Raw genomic sequence first — 18,769 nt, 5'->3', positions numbered from 1 at the left:
TAAATATGAATATATTTATTTATTACCCATAATAAGTAGGTAACTTTTGAAAATTACATTTTATAAGGTAAGAATAAATATATAAAAATATAAATAATTGATATTAACAAATAATAAATAATAATATATAAATACAAATAATAATTAATAAATATAATAAATAAATATAAATATATTTATTTATTTATTACCATAAATAAAAATAAATATATTTATTTATTTATTACCCATAATAAATAGGTAACTTTTGCAAATTACATTTTATAATGTAATAATAAATCTCTAAACATATAAATAATGAATATTAATAAATAATAATAAATAATAAATATATATAAATATAAATAATAATAATTAAGAAATATAATAGATGAATATAAATATATTTATTTATTACCCATAATAGGTAACTTTTCCAAATTACATTTTATAATGTAATAATAAATATATAAAAATATTAAATAATTAATAATAGTAAATAATAATAAATAATAAATAAAAAGTCACAATAATAATAAATAATAAATTAAAAGCCACAAGACGCCCCTAGCACTGCCCTCAATATTCAGCCCCCAAACTGAGAGTGGGTTGAGGCTTAGCACGTGTCTCTGTCCCTGCTGGAAACTTTCCCCTCAGAGTATTTTCCCTAAATCACACGGGAGACATCCACTCTTACATTTATCCTGGATATTTCCATGCTGGCTTTTCCCTACAGTACAATTCCCTTTTTTTTTGTTGTTTTTTTTTTTAATATAGTTTTATTATAAATTGTAGCTTAACACTAATGGAGAAGAGCTGATGAAAATCCCCTTCCCTTGGCAGCACTCTGGTTCCCGCCACCCCTTCCAGCTGAACTTTTCACTCCCAAATTTGCCAGCAAAGGGGGAGCTGAGCTGATCATCAGAGAGGCATTTTTTGATGATGCCCTTCAGGAAAAAAACCTCACCTGACAGAACCTATCTCCACATGTACTTGATGGCATTATCCCCCAAGTTTGGGAAACGTGAACCCTGGAAAATCAAGATGAAAGGGGCGAGGAGAACCGGCTTTGTTTTCCCGAGAGGACTCACCGAGTCCGATTGGATTCCTCCCGTGGTTACAGGCACAAAAAGGCTTCAGAGGGATTTTGTTGGGTGGGAAATGCTTTAAATGAGCCACTCTCAGCAAACTGCTGACCCATCCAACCTCAGCCAGGGGAAGGTGGCTTTTCCTTCCCATCAACACCCTAATCCAGACAGCTGAAAGCAGCAGAAAGCTGCAGAAAGCACATTCCGGTTTTTCCTGGCTCGGAACCGTTCCCCACAAGCAGCCTTTGGCACAGTCTGGTGTTTGAACAGCCTCTGGTGCGTTGTGAGAGACAAGAGATTTGCCCTCCTTTCAAAGGGAGGGACAATACAAACATAACAAGCTCCTTTCACAGGTCCACAAAAGCTCTGTTGACATCTATGGCATAACTTCGGCTCCAAACCCAAACTCTACACCCGCCGTTTTCTTCCTCTGAAGCTCAAATTTCTGGACTAGAAGCACATCATTTCCACATCCAGGGACACAAATTGGCATTAAGCATTCATAATGGAATGTAAGGATATTTAATTTAAATTATTTGGGGGGGAAAAATTAGCTTTGTACAGTTTCTTTCACTGCCCTTCACCATAAACATCCGTGGTCTGGGACAGGAACCACGAGCATATGGAAAGCAGCTGGAAGAAAATCACACTTTGAGGTCCCTTTTAACTCAGGCCATTTCTCTGATTCTGTGATTTTATGATCCTATGATTTTAAGATTCTATTATTCTATGATTCCATTATTCTATTATTCTATGAGTCTATGATTTCATGATCCTATGATTTTATGGTTCTGTGATTCTATGATTTTATGATTCCATGATTCTATGATTCTATGATTCTATTATTCTATTATTCTTTGATTTTAGGATTCTGTGATTTTAAGATTCTATGATTTTTCAGTTCATTTCATTTGCTAAAGATTGAGCTTTGAATATTACTAAGAGAACATTCCCAGAATTCAAAAAGAAAAAAACCCCATCTATAATATTTGCTATTTTCACCACTGTCCTTATTTCTTCAATATGATGTTAAATTTGTCTCCCTTGCTAGAAGGAAACAATTTTATATATATATAAAACTATATATATAAATATAAATATAATATATAAATAAATATATAAATATATATATAAATATATATACATATATGTAATTAAAGTGCCAGGATGATTCTGTTCAGCACCATCCCTGCTCTTCCATCATATTTTCCGAGCCCATTAAAGCTATTTACATTTCAAATAGTCTTTCCCACCTTCACACCTCTGAAGAAATCACCTCTAGCTCGTGGGTATTCCTGGCTGGTACTTCTCAAAGCCTAATATTCATAAAACCCTTCAGCCAAGTCAATGGAATAATAAAACAAAACACAGGAAATCACATATAATCTGAATTAAAAGCCAGTTTTCATTCAATTAGAAGAGCAATAAAAATAAAGTCTCTTAGGGCACTTATCTGCCCCAAAGACACTGATATATTCTTAATTAAGCTGGTAATGTGGCACCAAGGACCAGTAAGAAATGCCCTGGATGGGGAGATTTATTCACTGTACAGATTGCCTGGTTTAATTTGACAAATTAAAGGTGCCAAATTTTCTGTTTCCTTCATTTTCTGCTCACAAATCCAGAGAAGTGCTAAACAGAAAACCACCGTAGAGCAGAAAAAAAAAAATTAAAACTCCTAAAAAATTAAAACTCCTTAAATAATTAAAACTAAAAATTCAAACCAATAAATGCCTGACAATTTAAAAACATAAAAGCATTGTATTCCAGCAGTGAATGCCCATCCCAGCATGGGAAATGCCAGCACTTGCTTTGCAGAACTTCTTCCAGGATTTTTGAGCTGCAGTGAGTGGACTAAGCTCAAACCCAAGAGGCAAATGCTCAACCTGCCTTTTTTTTTTTTTTTTTTTTAATAATTCATTTTAAATTGATTTGAAATTTCTGATCCACACCACCTGACAACTCCCCCCTTTCCCAAAGGGATGTAGGGTTGGGTGTCTGCCTGGGACTATTGATGCTCTTTACCTGCTAAAACACGTCCAAACCACCAGCAAACCCTGCAATATTTGCACAGTGCATTTCCAAACAGGTGCCCAACACACCAGGAAAGCTGAATAAATAACTTATTGTAGGAGTTTCTCTTTATTGTGCTTTTCCTACCCTGCAGGCCAATTCCAGGGACTCTCAGAGGCGACTGGAGCAAAATATCCATGTAAATGAGCACGGATGAAAACTCGCTTTACTGCTGTTCCCCCTCCAAATAAAAAGTGATTCACTGGGGGAAAAGAAGAAATCTTATTCCTTTTGTGCATGGGGGCTCAAATTCTAACTCTTCACAATCAAAGGCACCACTTGCTTTTTTCAGGAGGTTACTCAGAGCCTTCCAGAGCCTTTGTACAACCCTGGGTGGATTTTAGGCTGCTGGGTCGTTGCTAAATTAGGGCCTGGAGAGACACAAGGAAAGAAAAATCAGCTGTAAGAAAACAAAACAAACCACTAATAGTGGAAAGAAAAACCTCAAATGTTACTAATAAAATCCCCTCAAACACTAATAAAGGAAAAAAACCCAAACCAACAATACTAGTAAGAAAATAAACACTATTATGAAAAATCATGGAATTATGAAAAATCATAGAGTTATGAAAAATCATAGGATTATGAAAAATCATAGAGTTATGAAAAGTCATAGAATTATGAAAAATCATAGAATTATGAAAAATCATAGAGTTATGAAAAATCATAGAATTATGAAAAATCATAGAATTATGAAAAATCATAGAATTATGAAAAATCATAGAATTATGAGAAGTCATAGAATTATGAAATTCATAGAATTATGAAAAGTCATAGAATTATGAAAAATCATAGAATTATGGAACCAGAATGGCCTGGATTGGAAGGGACTTTAAAAATCTAGTTCCAATCTCCTGCCATGGACAAGGGCACCTTTTACTAGATGCTGTTTGTTTTTATTATTTTTTTTATCCTGCACCTTATAACGGAACCAAAACATTCTGAAACTCAGTCCTTCAATCCCAAGTGCCAGCCTGGAGCGAAATTTTCTGGGTGAGCTACAGGATTAAATCCCCCAAGCACAGAAAAGTTCAAAAAGAACATCCTTTCAGGCTCTTAATTGTTACTGCACTGGAAAGGAGAGGTTTAACAAAGTCTTCACTGCGTGGTGACAGAGAAGGGAAAAGAGAAATATTGCACCAATAAACCTCACTGAGATCATGAAATTAAAAAAAATATTAAATTAAATAAAAAAATATGGACAGGAGGGTCAGGACAAGTGAATTAGTGAAGAATTTAGACAGTGAGCTGAACCAGCAAATTTTAGAGCTTTGAGTGTAAGCTGAAGAATTCTGCAGAACAAGGGGGAAACTCTCCCTTCCATAATGACAGGCAAATATATAGGAAGCAATAAACTTTATGACAGGAAAAAAGGAGTTCAGCAGCCTTTTGAAAGGAAAGAACTTTTCTTGCTGCAATTCTGAGCTCTCACTTATCCCCCATGAATGGGCTTTGACGATTGAAAACCAGCAGCAGGGAAGGGAAAACCAGGGCCAACGTTCCTGAACAGTTCTCAGGTGATGTTTAGTCACTTGTGTCATCAGGATAAAGGGATGCTGCACCAGCAAAAAACCCCTCAGTGCTTTTGGGAAGGATCTTTAAACATTTCCAGGGAAATACTGCAATACCTGCAAAGAAGTGGATGGAGCAGCTGAAGGGAACAGCTTAGAACAAAATTGTGCATCTGGTTCTGATGGAACAGAATTTCCACTGTTTAATCAGGTTATATTGATACATGCAGCTATTTGTGCTAAGAAAGTATCAGAAGGTAAGTAAATATAAACCAGTACATGGTATTTGGTTGTGCTACAGGTACAAATCTGTAACTTAGCTATGGGACCTTCACAAAAATTAAATAGATCATTTGACAGCTGATCAGGGTCCATAAAAGGCACTTGTGTTTGTTTAACAAAATAAATCAGGAGCTGAGATAAACCCTTGAGTAGAAAGATGCTGAGAGAGGTAAGAAAAACATTCTAGAGAAGACCACATCAGCAGAAGAAAGACTAAAAGCTAAGTTCTCTAATGTAGACCAAGAAAGAGTGCACTGCAAAAAGATTATTTTCCTCTTGCTCCACGTCTCTCCATCACCTCCTGAAATCCTTGGTTGTTTAAGCAATTAAAGAAACCAGGTACGTGCCAAGTAAATAAAGTATGATGACCTTTTTAATGCAGAACAAGATTAAAGGTTAAGTACAACAACAAACCCCAAATTACTCAGAACGTGTTTAAGTGCTGAATGACCCTCAAACCCTCCCTGCTGCAGGTCCAGCCTGATCTGCTGATACACAGAAAGCAACTCAGATGCCTGAGAGCACTCTGCAAATTCCCAGTTATTATCCCTGTGTCGCTTCCTGCACTTCCCACCCTGGTGTGAAAAACCCCTTTGATGTTCCACAGCTTTCAGCTCATTACCCCCCTCACTTCACCCTCCAGAAACTCCTGTGTCTGAGCCTGACCTTTAATTGGAACTATTTATTTATTTGGGACCTTGAAGAGCAGATTCCAGGTGTGAAACACAGCCAGATGATTTCAAGGATGGAGTCAGGAAAACACTTGGAACAGAGCTAACCATGCATGTGGATCTCAACCCACAGGCTTGGGACAGACCTTCTCTAGGCAGGTCTCTGGTTTCTCCTACAAACCATGGAATCTCAAGATGGTTTGGGTTGGAAAGGGCCTTAAAGCCCATCTTTTTCCAAGCTTTTCCATATGCAGGGACATCTTCCACTAGACCAGGTTGCTCCAACCTGGCCCTGGATACTCACAAGGATGGAGCAGCCACAGCTTCTCTGGGCAAAAAAAAGACCATCAGGTTGCTGCTGTTCTCATCACAGCCCCAAGGCAGTGGCAACACACTCCTATGGCACACTCAGCACCCAAATCATGTGTTTCTGCCACCTTTTATGCAAAGAAAAACTGCAATTCCCAAAATCCTACCCCAAAAACACAGCCGTGATTAACCCACAGCAAGCAAAGCAGCAGCTCCACATCCATCCTCCCAGTTCTGCCTATCCAAACCTGTAAGATGAAACCTATTTGGGGGTCTTCAGCTCCTCAGACCTAGAACACAGTCCTTGAAAGGAAAAATCCAGTTAAAACACTCATTATTCTGAAGAACTCAAAACACAGTCAGCCAACTGCGTCCCCACAAGTAATTATGGGAAAAGAAGAGCACGGGGTAAAAAAGGTAAAAAAGAAGCTCATTAGTCAAGGAGAAAATATGAAAGACACTGTTTTTTCCACACAGGATAAAGTATGAATCTGGGAGGGAAAAAAATTAATGCATATTTTGCTTTTTTGTAGCAATTTTTGGACTCCTACAACCCTCGACCACGGGGAGGAGGTGCCAAAACAGGGGCAGAATTCCTCCAGCTCTTATCGGGCGCTGTGCAAACACCACAAAGTGCTGCAGGGAGATAAAAGTTCTCCATCTGCTGATGGTTGCTACTGTTACCCAAAAATGGGGTCAAAAAGTTAACCCAGCCAAGCTTCTGCATGAGGTTTTTACAGCTTAAACCCTCGGGAATAAAGTCTGTGTGGAGAGAAAAAAACCACTCAGCACGTAGGAGGGCAGGCAGAGACAAAAGGATTAGGCATGGAAAGGGCTGGTCCAGCTGAACCAAGAACACATCACTCAAAGCAAGCTGAGTAATCAATAACTAGAGACAAGAAAATTAATTAGCTGTCGTACAACCCTCTACAGAAATTACTGCACAGATGAAAGATCACGGGTAATTAGCATTAGTTTTGAAAGTTTTTCATAGCAAGGTTTAAGTTCCCTCCAAGAAGTCAATTGACTGGGATTTTAGAGCATATCAAGCAAGGAAAAATGGCCATATTATTACCAGCCTAAGACTTGGAAGGGTCTAATGTCCCACTCCTCTGCAAACATCTAAGGCAAGTCACCAGCCTTCTCATTTTTCCATCATAAAAAGAATAATTGGATACTTTAAACTTATTTAATCCATGACAGACTGGGAGGTATTTGTTGGCAGCCATAAATGTTGTGTTCTTATAGATATGAATCCAATTTTACACTTAATGGTCTCCAAGGAAGCAAGTTTGTTGAAAAACACAGTTGAACTCTAAACACCACTTTAAAATCTAATATACAATTTAGTGTGATTACTTCTATTCCCTAAAGAACAGAAATAGGCAGGATTTAACCAATCAGTGCTGACAGATATTGCATTGAAGGAGAAAGGAATGCCTTGTCCATGGTTTAACCACGGAAAAATTGAGTTCCACAGGAGCTTCCTACAGAATAAAAGCTTGATGATCACAGGGACCCATGTTTATAAACCAACATGCACTTCACTCCAGTTAGGGCTGGGTTACAGTTAGTCAAGAGATTAGCACTGGTGTAGAGCTGGGCCAAGGCCAGGATCAGCCTCCTTCTCCATTTTTATGGCCATTCTGAACAGACAACTTTAAAAAACAAGTGGCATCTCCAGCCCCTTCCCTCAGCTGCAGCCCCCCTGAGATGGAACATTTCCGGTGTGATCATCTCGAGGTCCTTATTTGATAAATTCCTCTAAGCTGCCCAAAACCTCTGGCACTGGAAGCTCTCCAGAAAACCAGGAGAACTGTGACAGACGTGCCAGACAGCTGGCCTCCCTTCAAAGGCTCGGAAGGGCAGGGTGGGGAAAAAACAGGGTGGAGTGAAAAAAAAAAATAATCCCAACTTAATTATAAATAGAGCTTAAGGATCCCATCCACGTGAAAGTTCTCCTGCTTTGTATCACAGCTACCTCCCGGGCTCAGAAAGCTGCCTTGGACAGAAAACACTTGGCATGATCCTCTCGTGAGTGGTAACACATGGGAAGAGGGTGAGGGAATGTTCCTCTTTAATAAACTGCTGGAATTATTGCTTATTTTGCTCCAGGTTGGAGGTTACAGCCAGGACCAATGCAGGGCCTCCCCAGCTGGGTGATGGAGGTGTGACTGTGCTCTCCCCACGTCCAAAAACTTCTCTCCTCCCCTCCTTGCTTGATTTTGGGGTCATCCATCTCTTCCCCATATTCTTCCTGCTCTCCTGTTGCTACTGTCGGGTCCAAGTGTTTTACCCACTGCTGGAATGCAGGTGAGAGGAAGGAGCAACAATCAGGGATGGGAGGGAGAGAAAACAAAAGGTGACACTCCAGGGAGTATAAAATCCTGGCAGAAATGTCTCCCAACTGCTCCAAGATCTCCCTCCACTTGCCAAACAGAAAGCTCTCTTGGACTTCCCTGCAAATAGAGCAATCCTCTTGTGTTGCCTATTTTCTTTGTGTCAGCTGCCAAGAAATCAAATTTAACTGCTGACATCTCAGCAGAAGGAGGAAATAATAATAATAATAATAATAATAATAATAATAATAATAATAACTGTAACCTTTAAGAAATTTAATAATAATAACTGTAACCTCTGTACCAAACACAGAGTTCAAGGTGCTTTACAAAGCTGTATTTAGTGTAAAAAAAATATATGAAACTGGTCCTTGAAACGTCAACTGCTACTTCAACGTGGAGAATTATCACAAATAACACTAATAAGGTACTAAGCCAACCACTGACTGGGATATAACTTTAAATGAACCCAAAAGAAAGCTGTATTAGATAGTTTTGATTGAATTGAAAGCAACTGCTACTTCAGTGAAGACACAGTAACCTTAAAGGAAGAATTTGGATGCTTCTGAATCACAAATGCCAAGAGTGACAACTGAAGCTCTCCACAATTCACAGACTGGGTAAGAAAAAGATCACAAGCCTTGGAAAGTCTTTCCTGCACTTCTCCACCCTCCTTTCAACACTTGTCACCAGAGAGGCACTTCACCAACATCAACAACACATCTCCTGAGGTGATAAGGGATGGCAAAACCCTCTGAAACAGCTCCCTGACACCTACAGAGGCTGCAGAAGCTCTTGAGGATTCTAAACACTTAATTATAGTTTGCTGTGAGGGTGGGGAGGCCCTGGCACAGGTTGTCCACATCTCTGGAAATGTCCAAGGCCAGGTTGGACGGGGCTTGGAGCAACCTGGGATAGTGGAAGGTGTCCCTTACATTCCCTTTAAGGCCCAAATCTATTGTTTTTAAATCCATTAAACTATCACAACAGTAAAGAAGAAATAGAAGCATTATTCTCACTTTTCTGAGCCAATGTGGATTTAACTCCTCCAACAACACACCGGTTTCAGCAGCTAGAAATTTCTTCTTCCCAGCTGCTGTTGAATACCAAATGTTGTGAGGGTTTCTGAAAAATTCCTTTTTTTTTCAGAAACACATACCTTTCATTCTGAAAAGATATAAAGTATAAAGCCTGCTGTACCTCATCAGTCAGTGCTTATTCAGGCTCAACACACACTATAAAAATCAAAATCCACGTGCTTGTGCCTCATAATCCCTTTACTTACAGAAGTCTGGCTGTGGGCAGAGATCTCCAAACGTGGTGTTTTGCTTGTGAAAACGCTGAACAGAAGTTTCAGGGCTTCAGCTATTATGAAAATGTCACAGGTGCTAAAAACCAACACTCTGTGCTGTGGATCTTTTACAGCTCTGTTATTTTCTCCCTTTATGTTGCTGACAGGAGTTTTTTTTTATCACATCTCAGGTATAAAAATCCCTTAGATGTTCTCTGCATTCCTGCAAACTTAGTCACACTTCTCTGTTTGGGGTTTTGGGTTTTTTTAACTGCGTGTATTAATCAATACTAAATGGTTCCAGTTTTGCACAGTCTAACAAATCAAAATATAAACCCAAAAAAATTATTTAATGTGAGGGTGGGGAGGCCCTGGCACAGGTTGCCCAGAGAAGCTGTGGCTGCCCCTGGATCCCTGGAAGTGTCCAAGGCCAGGTTGGGGCAACCTGGGCTAGTGGAAGGTGTCCCTGCCCTTGGCAGGGGGTGGCACTGGGTGATCCTTAATGTCCCTTCCAATACAAACCATTCTGAGAACCTATGAAGAAGACAGAAAGAAAAAAAAATCCAAATTCTCTGTCCTTACATCACATTATTAACATCATTTGTGCAGTGCAGGGGCAAAAAAAAAGAAACCTTTCTCCCAGGAAATGCAAGAACCAAATTGCTATCCACAGATTGCTCAAGATCTATGGAATGGATTTTTGCCTGAGAAGTGTCTGGATGGAAAATTATCTAGGGCTCCCCACACTTGCAGAATTTAAGCACTAGTAGAGGCACTCAGCATCCCCAAGTTCCTTAGGATGGGTGCCAGGGCCAGGATGGCAGCTGAGAGGATGAGAAGTGGGAAAAGGCTTTGGAAGACGACATTCAGCAGCATTCATTCATATATTTATTCATACTCTTTAAATTAGTGCAAGCAGCAGCCACCCCCCAGTCCCCCAAATTTCACCCCACCTCCAGCTTGCCCCTCATGTGTGGCCACACCACGAACCACATGAACTGCTGCAGGTGAAAATAACCCCCCCAAAAAAGCAGCTTTTCAGCACAGGAACTGCTGCAGGTGAAAATAACCCTCAAAAAAAAAAAAAAAAAAAAAAAAAAAAAAAAAAGTGGCTCTTTCAGCCACTTTCCTTTCCCTGGCTCAGTTCACTCCCCAGCTGTATAAATGCCTATGCAAACACAGCCCAGGAATGAGCAGGAACAGACAAACCTGGGTGCTGGTTTGTGTTGTCACAAAGCTCCCTGTGAACTTCACCCCTCCAGCAAGTCTGTCTTAAAATAAACTCTGGCCTTTCCCCGCCCTGAGCCGGTTCCTGGGGAGCTGGTTCACATTCCTCACGTGCTTTGGTAATGGATCAATAAACCCTCAGCAGCTTTACCTGGGTTTAGAAACCGAGGTGATACAAAAACTAGACACAGATGAATGCAAATTGCACCACTCTGTACAAAAGCCTGCAGGGTTATGGCAGCAGATTTATGGCAGGGGGTGTGACCTGGCCCCAAAAAAAACAGATTTGGGAAGCTCAGGCTGGTGGGTTTGACCTGATTATAGGGTAGATGTCGTTGGTGAACAGGGTTATAGTCCTGAGGCAAGCACACAGGTTGGTGGTGTGGATGAAGTTACACCTCTGCTCTGGAGCCAGGCTGGGAGAGCTGGGGGGGTTCCCCTGGAGAAGAGAAGGCTCCAGGGAGAGCTGAGAGCCCCTTGCAGGGCCTAAAGGGGCTCCAGGAGAGCTGGAGAGGGACTGGGGACAGGGGATGGAGGGACAGGACACAGGGAATGGCTTCCCACTGCCAGAGGGCAGGGATAGATGGGATATTGGGAAGGAATTCCTGGCTGGGAGGGTGGGGAGGCCCTGGCACAGGTTGGACAGAGGAGCTGTGGCTGCCCCTGGATCCCTGGGAGTGTCCAAGGCCAGGTTGGACGGGGCTTGGAGCAACCTGGACTAGTGGAAGGTGTCCCTGCCCATGGCAGGGGTGAGACTGGATGAACTTTAATGTCCCTTCCAACCCAAACCAGTCTGGGACTCCATTTAGCCATCCAAAAAAAAAAAAATAAATAAAAAAGAAAGGCAGAAACAAGCGAAGAACAGAGTGGAGAAATTTGACTCTCAATTTAATAATAATTCAGTGACTCAAAGATTTGGAAAAGCAACCAGTGTGAAAAGACACAGAACCCTAAGAGGAGAGGTGGTGCCTCAGAAGAAGGTAATTGAGGAAGAACAAGTAACAAGTGTCCTTCTTGCACTGCAAGGAGTAAGAAATTAAGGCAATCTGGCATTCCCAACCTCCCTGCCAAACACCATCACGTCACTGAACCCCACACAGCGACTATTTTAATGTGTAATGAGAAAAATTTCTTCACTGAAAGGGTGGTCAGGCACTGGAAGGGGAGGTTTGGAGCCCCCAGCCCTGGAATGTCCAAGGAAGGCCTGGCTGTGGCACTCAGTGCTCTGGGCTGGGGGACAAGGGGGGCATCGGGCACAGGGGGGACTCTGTGACCTTGGAGGGCTTTTCCAACCTTAATGATCCTGTGATTCCATAACTTAGCCCCATCCTGCTTTAACTTATTTCTCGTGGGATGAGCCAGAAGCCAAAGGAGCAGTTGCCCAGCTGGAAGCTGCGGGTATGACCCTGCGCTCTGGCCTTCAAGCACAGCAAAACACACCCAAACAAAAATCACCCAGAGGTCTGGTGGCTGCTCAGCTGAACCCATGTGGGTGCTGGGCCATCACCTCCCTTTTTTCAAGAAGGGAATGTGTAGAGAAGCCCCAGTGTGTCAAATGAATTAATAAATAATCAGTCATGGATTAACGAGCTGACTCAACACCCAGGACCTGAAGGAGCCTCGTGCCCTCCTTGGCACTGACCCCACTTTGGGCACACCAAGCAACCTGTTTTGGGCAGAGGAACCACATGAACCATGTCAAAATATTCTGGTCCTGGTCCAGCCCAGACCTGAAGGCAAAAATTGGGAACCCAAAGCATAAAATGGAGGAAAAGAACTGAACCACAACAGTTAATTTGGGCTTGGCTGCCTTGAAATTAGAAAAGATTCACTGAGCAATTCCCAGCTGGTGGATGGGCCATAAATTTGTAATAAATCTGCAGTAAAGACACCAAACATATTTCCTGGTCTAAGTGACTAACTGGAACAGCACATTATCATCTGCAGCTGCTTTTGCCTCCTTTGTTCTGCTGTATTAATTAACATGGACAGAGTAAGTAGGGACATGCTCTCAGTCTGCTGCTCTCTTTGGAAGGGGAAATATCACTCAAATATTTCCTCTTGCACCACAAACTGTTTTGAAGTGGTTTTAATTTGACAGAAGAGGCATTTGCTAACTCATGCTCCAATGCTTCTTACTAACTGTGTCACCTAAGGACTCCTGATTAGTCCTGCACTATTTGGAAAAAAAATAAAAAGGAGAATTTGCACATAAGTTACTAAAAAGTTAATAATTAGATCACCTTACTGAGGCTGAAATGAAAGTTGAGGAGAAAGCAAATAACTAAATCCCAGAAAATCATGGGAGAAGCTGAGGAAAAAAAAAAATTAAAATCTTATTTTTGCTCTATGTTAAAAAAAAATAGGCAGAGCATTAAAGGAGTTTAAAATGGTTCAACTCCTGATTGTTGAAAGCAACAGGAAAATTTCCCATCAATCAGGATTTAACTTCAGAAAAAGAATCTTATGGAAAAAAGTTTCTTTTCCAACCTAAATGATTCTATGTAAGTTTGTCTCAATGCAGAAGGTAAGACTAAGTCATTCTGAGCACTTCTTTTCTTATTCTTACCATAAAAATAGTATTTTCACCTTCATTTCTTCATGTTACTCAACAAAGAGCATGGGAGAAGTATTTCTACAGTAGAGAAGGCTGCAAGTCACCATCAAAAGGTGATTTAAAGTAGAAAGGTAACTCTAAATAGAGGTAAAATTATGGAGAGAATTTTCACAATTAGCTTAAAAACCTTCAAATATCCAAGACTGCCACAAACTTATTATATTGCAAAAAAATTGAAGTGGGAACAAACAAGCAAAGAACAAAACTGAAACAGTTTTTCCATGACCCAGATTATCTGGGCAAGGAAATACAGTTGAAATTCCTTTTTTGGGGATGTCAGAGCTTTTCCATAAATCTGGAGCCCGAAGAAAAGTGAGACAAGATGCTCTGGACCCCAAAAAATGCTGCATTTACCCACCAGGATCTCTTAAATTTGATTCTCCACGTGCAGCCTGGGCTCTCCACACATGAATCCTCCCCTCCTGCATCCCAGCACTGTTTTATGGAGAGGGATTGAGGCAGGTGATGTGACCAAGGAAGGTTTTTATCACTCCAGATTAATTTTCTTTGCTCAGTGGTCATTAATCATGATATCCCTGGAAGGAGGTAATAGTTCAAATATTTTTCTAAACGGACTGAAAGTTTGCTTGGTTGCATTTTATCTTCTGTAATCCCCTCCTATCTCCTTTTAATCAAAAGGCTTGTAAAGTTTTACAGCAAAATGAAGCAATTTCTAGGACTTCTAACATGGTGCTCCTTATAGGAAACTAATAATAATTTAGGGTGGGCTTTTAAAAAATCAAATCATAGAATGGTTTGGGTTGGAAGGGAACTTAAAGTTTATCTAGTTCCAACCCCCCTGCCATGGGCAGGTCCAACCTTCCACTGGACCAGGTTGCTCCAAGCCCCAAATTAACACTTGAAAGCCCTTTCTGCTGCATTTTATAATTGACAAAACCAGAAATGTTACACTTAAAACACCCACTGAATATATATATCCAGGATGTTCTATCAGCCCAGAGAGGCCGAGTGGAAAGCAGAGATGCTTAATTCACTTGCAGTCTTGGAAACCACTTGTAACAGCGAGAGCAAACTTTTAGAGCTGATGAAATACCTGATTTCTAAACTCAGATCACTCTGGGCAGTCAGGCACAAATCTTACAAATTGCCATTTGAAAGAGTTCCACGAGCAGACACTCCCACCATTGCCCGAGGAGCACCTCAGGGAGGGATTGCACCAAGCCTTTTCCCAGCCCTCAGCAGAGCAGCCTGGTTTAAAAATGAATTTTATATTGGTTTTCTTTTATTTCTATTTATTTCTTTAGCCCTGGTGATTTCCCTGAGCTCCCAAACAGCCCCACTGCCTGTTTTAGCTGCAGTGCCCATTTGATGCCCTTCCCAAGCTTTTCCAAGGGGAAAGGGAGGGAAGGTTGGGGAAGGAAAGGAGAAGGAGAAGGAGAAGGAGAAGGAGAAGGAGAAGGAGAAGGAGAAGGAGAAGGAGAAGGAGAAGGAGAAGGAGAAGGAGAAGGAGAAGGAGAAGGAGAAGGAGAAGGAGAAGGAGAAGGAGAAGGAGAAGGAGAAGGAGAAGGAGAAGGAGAAGGAGAAGGAGAAGGAGAAGGAGAAGGAGAAGGAGAAGGAGAAGGAGAAGGAGAAGGAGAAGGAGAAGGAGAAGGAGAAGGAGAAGGAGAAGGAGAAGGAGAAGGAGAAGGAGAAGGAGAAGGAGAAGGAGAAGGAGAAGGAGAAGGAGAAGGAGAAGGAGAAGGAGAAGGAGAAGGAGAAGGAGAAGGAGAAGGAGAAGGAAAAGGAAAAGGAAAAGGAAAAGGAAAAGGAAAAGGAAAAGGAAAGTGGAGTGAGCAAGAGAGTGGATGGAGTGAAGTGAGGGGGGGAAGAAGGAACTGGAGAGCAGGGAAACAGCACAGGATCTTTTGGCAGCACTGAGCCTTTAATTCACCCCACCTACACACATTTTCACCTGTCACTCTGATTGTACTGGGGAATTTTTTTCTGACTTTTTTTTTTACTGGATCAGTTTTCTTACCGAGTCCATACCTGCAGAGCTGGCACATGGATGGAGAAAAAGTGACAATCCCTGAGCCACAACACCTGGGAAATGCAATATTAACAGTGAGAAATCATTACCTGCCCCAGATAAATGCTTAAAAATCCCATTTAAGGAGTGTCCTCTGACAGACCAGGTGAAACCCATGAAAAAAAAAGTTAAAAATAGAATTTTTAATATTTTTTTTTTATTTTCTCCTTTAAAATTACCCCCCAACGAAACAAATGTCAGTAATTGTCAGCAGCTCCTTTTCTGCCCCAAAGCATCCCTAAGAGAAGGGGGCTCATTACACAGCATCTGATAAGTTCTTGGCACAGTTTAATGATAAACAATGGGACTCTGTCTGGAGTCTGCTCGGAATCAATGTCCTGCAAAACTCCTGCCTGCCAAGGAGACACAAACCCATGCATTTGCAATTTTCCCAGCAGGAATAAAGAAAGCAGGGTGGCTAATTTAGTGGCCCAAAGCCAAGTGGAATTACTGTGTATTCAACACCTGTAGGTCACACTCTTTGCGCTTAAAACACATCAAGCACAAGGAGCCTCTTTTTTTTTTTTCCTCCAGTCCCACAAATCCCATTTCGTTTGAAGCACAGTTTTTAATTGGGTATTATTTGAAAACAACTGGGGGGGCGGGTTTTGTTTAGAAAACCAGGAGAACATAATGAGAACTCAGGAACAATTGTTTCCTTTTGTGCCATGAAAGGCGCCGCATCCTTGTTTTATGTGGGGCAAAACAGGGTGTCTAATGCTCACTTCAGGCTGGGAGAAAACCCTCCCCATTAAAATAAACAACTTTTCTCCACTTCTCCATGACAGAGACAATAAACAAGCCCGTGGTTTGCATCAGTTCCTGACACTTCAAGAGAGCAGAAACTCCTCAGATTAAAGAATATGAAAAGTCTTTGGAGGAGAGTTAATCCCTGGGGAAAGGCTGCTTTGGTTTGGGAATGTGGAGCCACGTTTTGAAGCAGACAAGTGAAGAAGTGGAGGGGGGGGGGGAGAATTAACCAGCAAAAGGAATCCCTGCCTGGTTGGGTTTTCAAGTGATGAAAGCACCACTGATGTGAAATATGCTGAGATTAACAGAAACCTAAAAGAAAACATCAACAAATGCCTGTAAGGTTGTACTGAGTCAGGCTGGGACAGTTATATATATATTTTTTTAGTAGCTCAGAAGGTGCCATGCTTTGGATTTATGACCCAAACAGTGCTGAAAACACACTGATTTTTTAGCTGTTGCTGAGCAGTGCTTACAGAATTTTCTAACAGTGAGTGGGCTGGGGGGGCACAAGAATTTGGGAGGACATAACCAGGAGAACTGACTCCAGAAGACCAAAAGGATATTCCACACCATATGGAATCATGAAGGTGTGGAATCATCAAGAAAAGGAAGCGGGAGATGTTCAAGGTGATGGGGTTTGTCTTCCCAAGTCACCACTGGGTGTGATGGAGCCCTGCTCTCCTGGAGAAATGGCAAATAAATCCCTTATTTTACTTTGCTTAATAATTTTCCTGACATAAAAGGTGCACTTCATAACTTGGAAAATCCTATTTTCAGCACAGGGGGGTGACTGTGGAGCAGCACTGGTGGACCAGGAAAAGTGCAAGTCATGTGTCATTTCCCAGAAGGGAGAAGGATCTACTTCTGTCCCATGCACATATATTTTAAGAAACTACAGGGTGCCTCAGCTGCTTAGCTCTGCAGAGATTCCCAGCACCAGGATTGTCCCTGTGATCACAGCCTTGGACTTGGACAACCTGCCAGACCCAACCAGCATCACCTCCTCCTGTGTCCTGTCAGTCACTCCCATAGATTTCCCAGACCACCAAGTTTTTGTTTTTTCTCTTCAGCAACCTGAAAACAGTGAGAAAATGCAGGGCAAAAAGGCTGAATGTGGATTTAAACAACATTTCAGGCCTGTGTCACCTACTTCTCCATGGCTTCACCAACCCCCTTGATGCTCTCCACGTGAAGCTAAACAAGAGCAGTGCACCAGAGATCAGAATTTGATTTGATTTTGATTTCTGTGTCTTCACTTCTGCTGGGAAAGGCCCCAACTCTACCTCAAGCAAGGCCTGAAGTCTTGCACTTGGTGCAAGTTAATTTAAAAAGGAGGTTTCAGCACGAGATGTCTCTTCTAATTTCACAGTCTCCATGCAGACACTCACTGAGGCCCAGTCACCCTTGGTAAGCTCCACTGAAACCTCCTGCTCCCCACTTTGCACTAAAATGAGTTCCACTACAAACACATTCTCACTCTATTACAGAATAAAAATTTAATAGAATTTAATTTGTGCTAAGGATTTGCTACATTTTCAAAACGAAAAGGTTGTTATTTTGGTGGTTTGGTTTGGGTTTTCTTTTTTTTTCCCCCCCTCAAAAAGAAAAGAAGGCACGTATTTAAAGCATTATAATTGCCCCAATTTGCTTCCATGTCCACAATACAAATTAAGGCACAGAATTCACAAATAGTAGCCCAAAAAAACCCCATGCAAAATACTTCAGTTCAGGCAGAACACTGAGGATCAAACACAGCTGTGAAGGGTTAAACAAAAAAAGCACTTGGGTTTCTTCTAGATGGGTATAAATAAGTACCAGAAAACCATATGAAAGAAAAATAATTCAAAAAGAAAAGGATAGTGGTGTAAGAGCCAGGTATTCTAATTCTTTTTTTTTCTAAGCAAGCTCAGCATAACATCAAATAAAGAAAAAAACCAAAAACTCAAATCCCTTCCACTGTGCAGTTTGTACAAAGCAAAGCATTTCTGCCACCACAGGTACCATCTAAAGGAATAGCTGCAGCCTATTAAAAGGCCACCAAACTCTGCCAAAACCACACAGAAACTTCCAAAAACCCCCGTGGAGAAGCTGCTGCTCTGTGGTTACATCACCCACCCTCTCATTCTGGTCACACCAGGCCTTGAGCTGCTTCTGACACGACAGGACAGAAAAATAAATGAAGAGTCCCTTTTTTTCCTATTATCCAGTGATGATTCTGGTAATGAATTTCTCCTCTTTGCATCAGAGACAGCAACTGAATTTATTTGAACTGCACAGTTGTTCCCTCATACTGTTTTTAAATGAGAAAATATACACAGTATATGATTTATGTCTCCTATACTGTCTCTTCTATCAGCTCTTCTCTCCTGCTGCTGCACCATCATCTTCAAATATTGGCTCTAACTGTTAAAAAAAACCCAACAAGTTCAGTCTATATTTTATTGCTAGACCTGCTGACAAGTCTAAAAGCTGCATCTCACGTCACAGTTCTCAGCCTTTTTAAGTCTGTTTCCATGTCAGGAGCTTAATGAGCAGAAAACCAAACGAGAACTCCAAAGAAGATCAGTGTCACTCAACAGAACCTCTCCTTTTGCCTTTTT

At 41.2% G+C, this 18,769-nt stretch overlaps 1 protein-coding gene across 2 annotated transcripts in view; it reads right to left on the bottom strand.

The window, feature by feature from the left end:
* Positions 1-18,769, bottom strand: part of LYPD6B (LY6/PLAUR domain containing 6B) — a 45,889-nt gene that overhangs the window by 9,963 nt on the left and 17,157 nt on the right. Inside the window, exons 2-3 of one of the 2 annotated variants that reach the window (XM_064661670.1) lie at positions 15,366-15,430; positions 13,746-13,923 (exon numbers count right to left, since the gene is read on the bottom strand). The exons of the other annotated variant lie outside the window; for it this stretch is intronic. The gene's annotated coding sequence lies outside the window, so the exon portion shown is untranslated. The remainder of the gene's footprint in view (positions 1-13,745; positions 13,924-15,365; positions 15,431-18,769) is intronic. 2 annotated transcript variants of the gene reach the window in all.

Source organism: Pseudopipra pipra, chromosome 7 (genome assembly GCF_036250125.1).
Source record: "Pseudopipra pipra isolate bDixPip1 chromosome 7, bDixPip1.hap1, whole genome shotgun sequence".
Lineage (NCBI taxonomy): Eukaryota > Metazoa > Chordata > Aves > Passeriformes > Pipridae > Pseudopipra > Pseudopipra pipra.
This window is presented reverse-complemented; position numbering and strand designations above follow the sequence as displayed.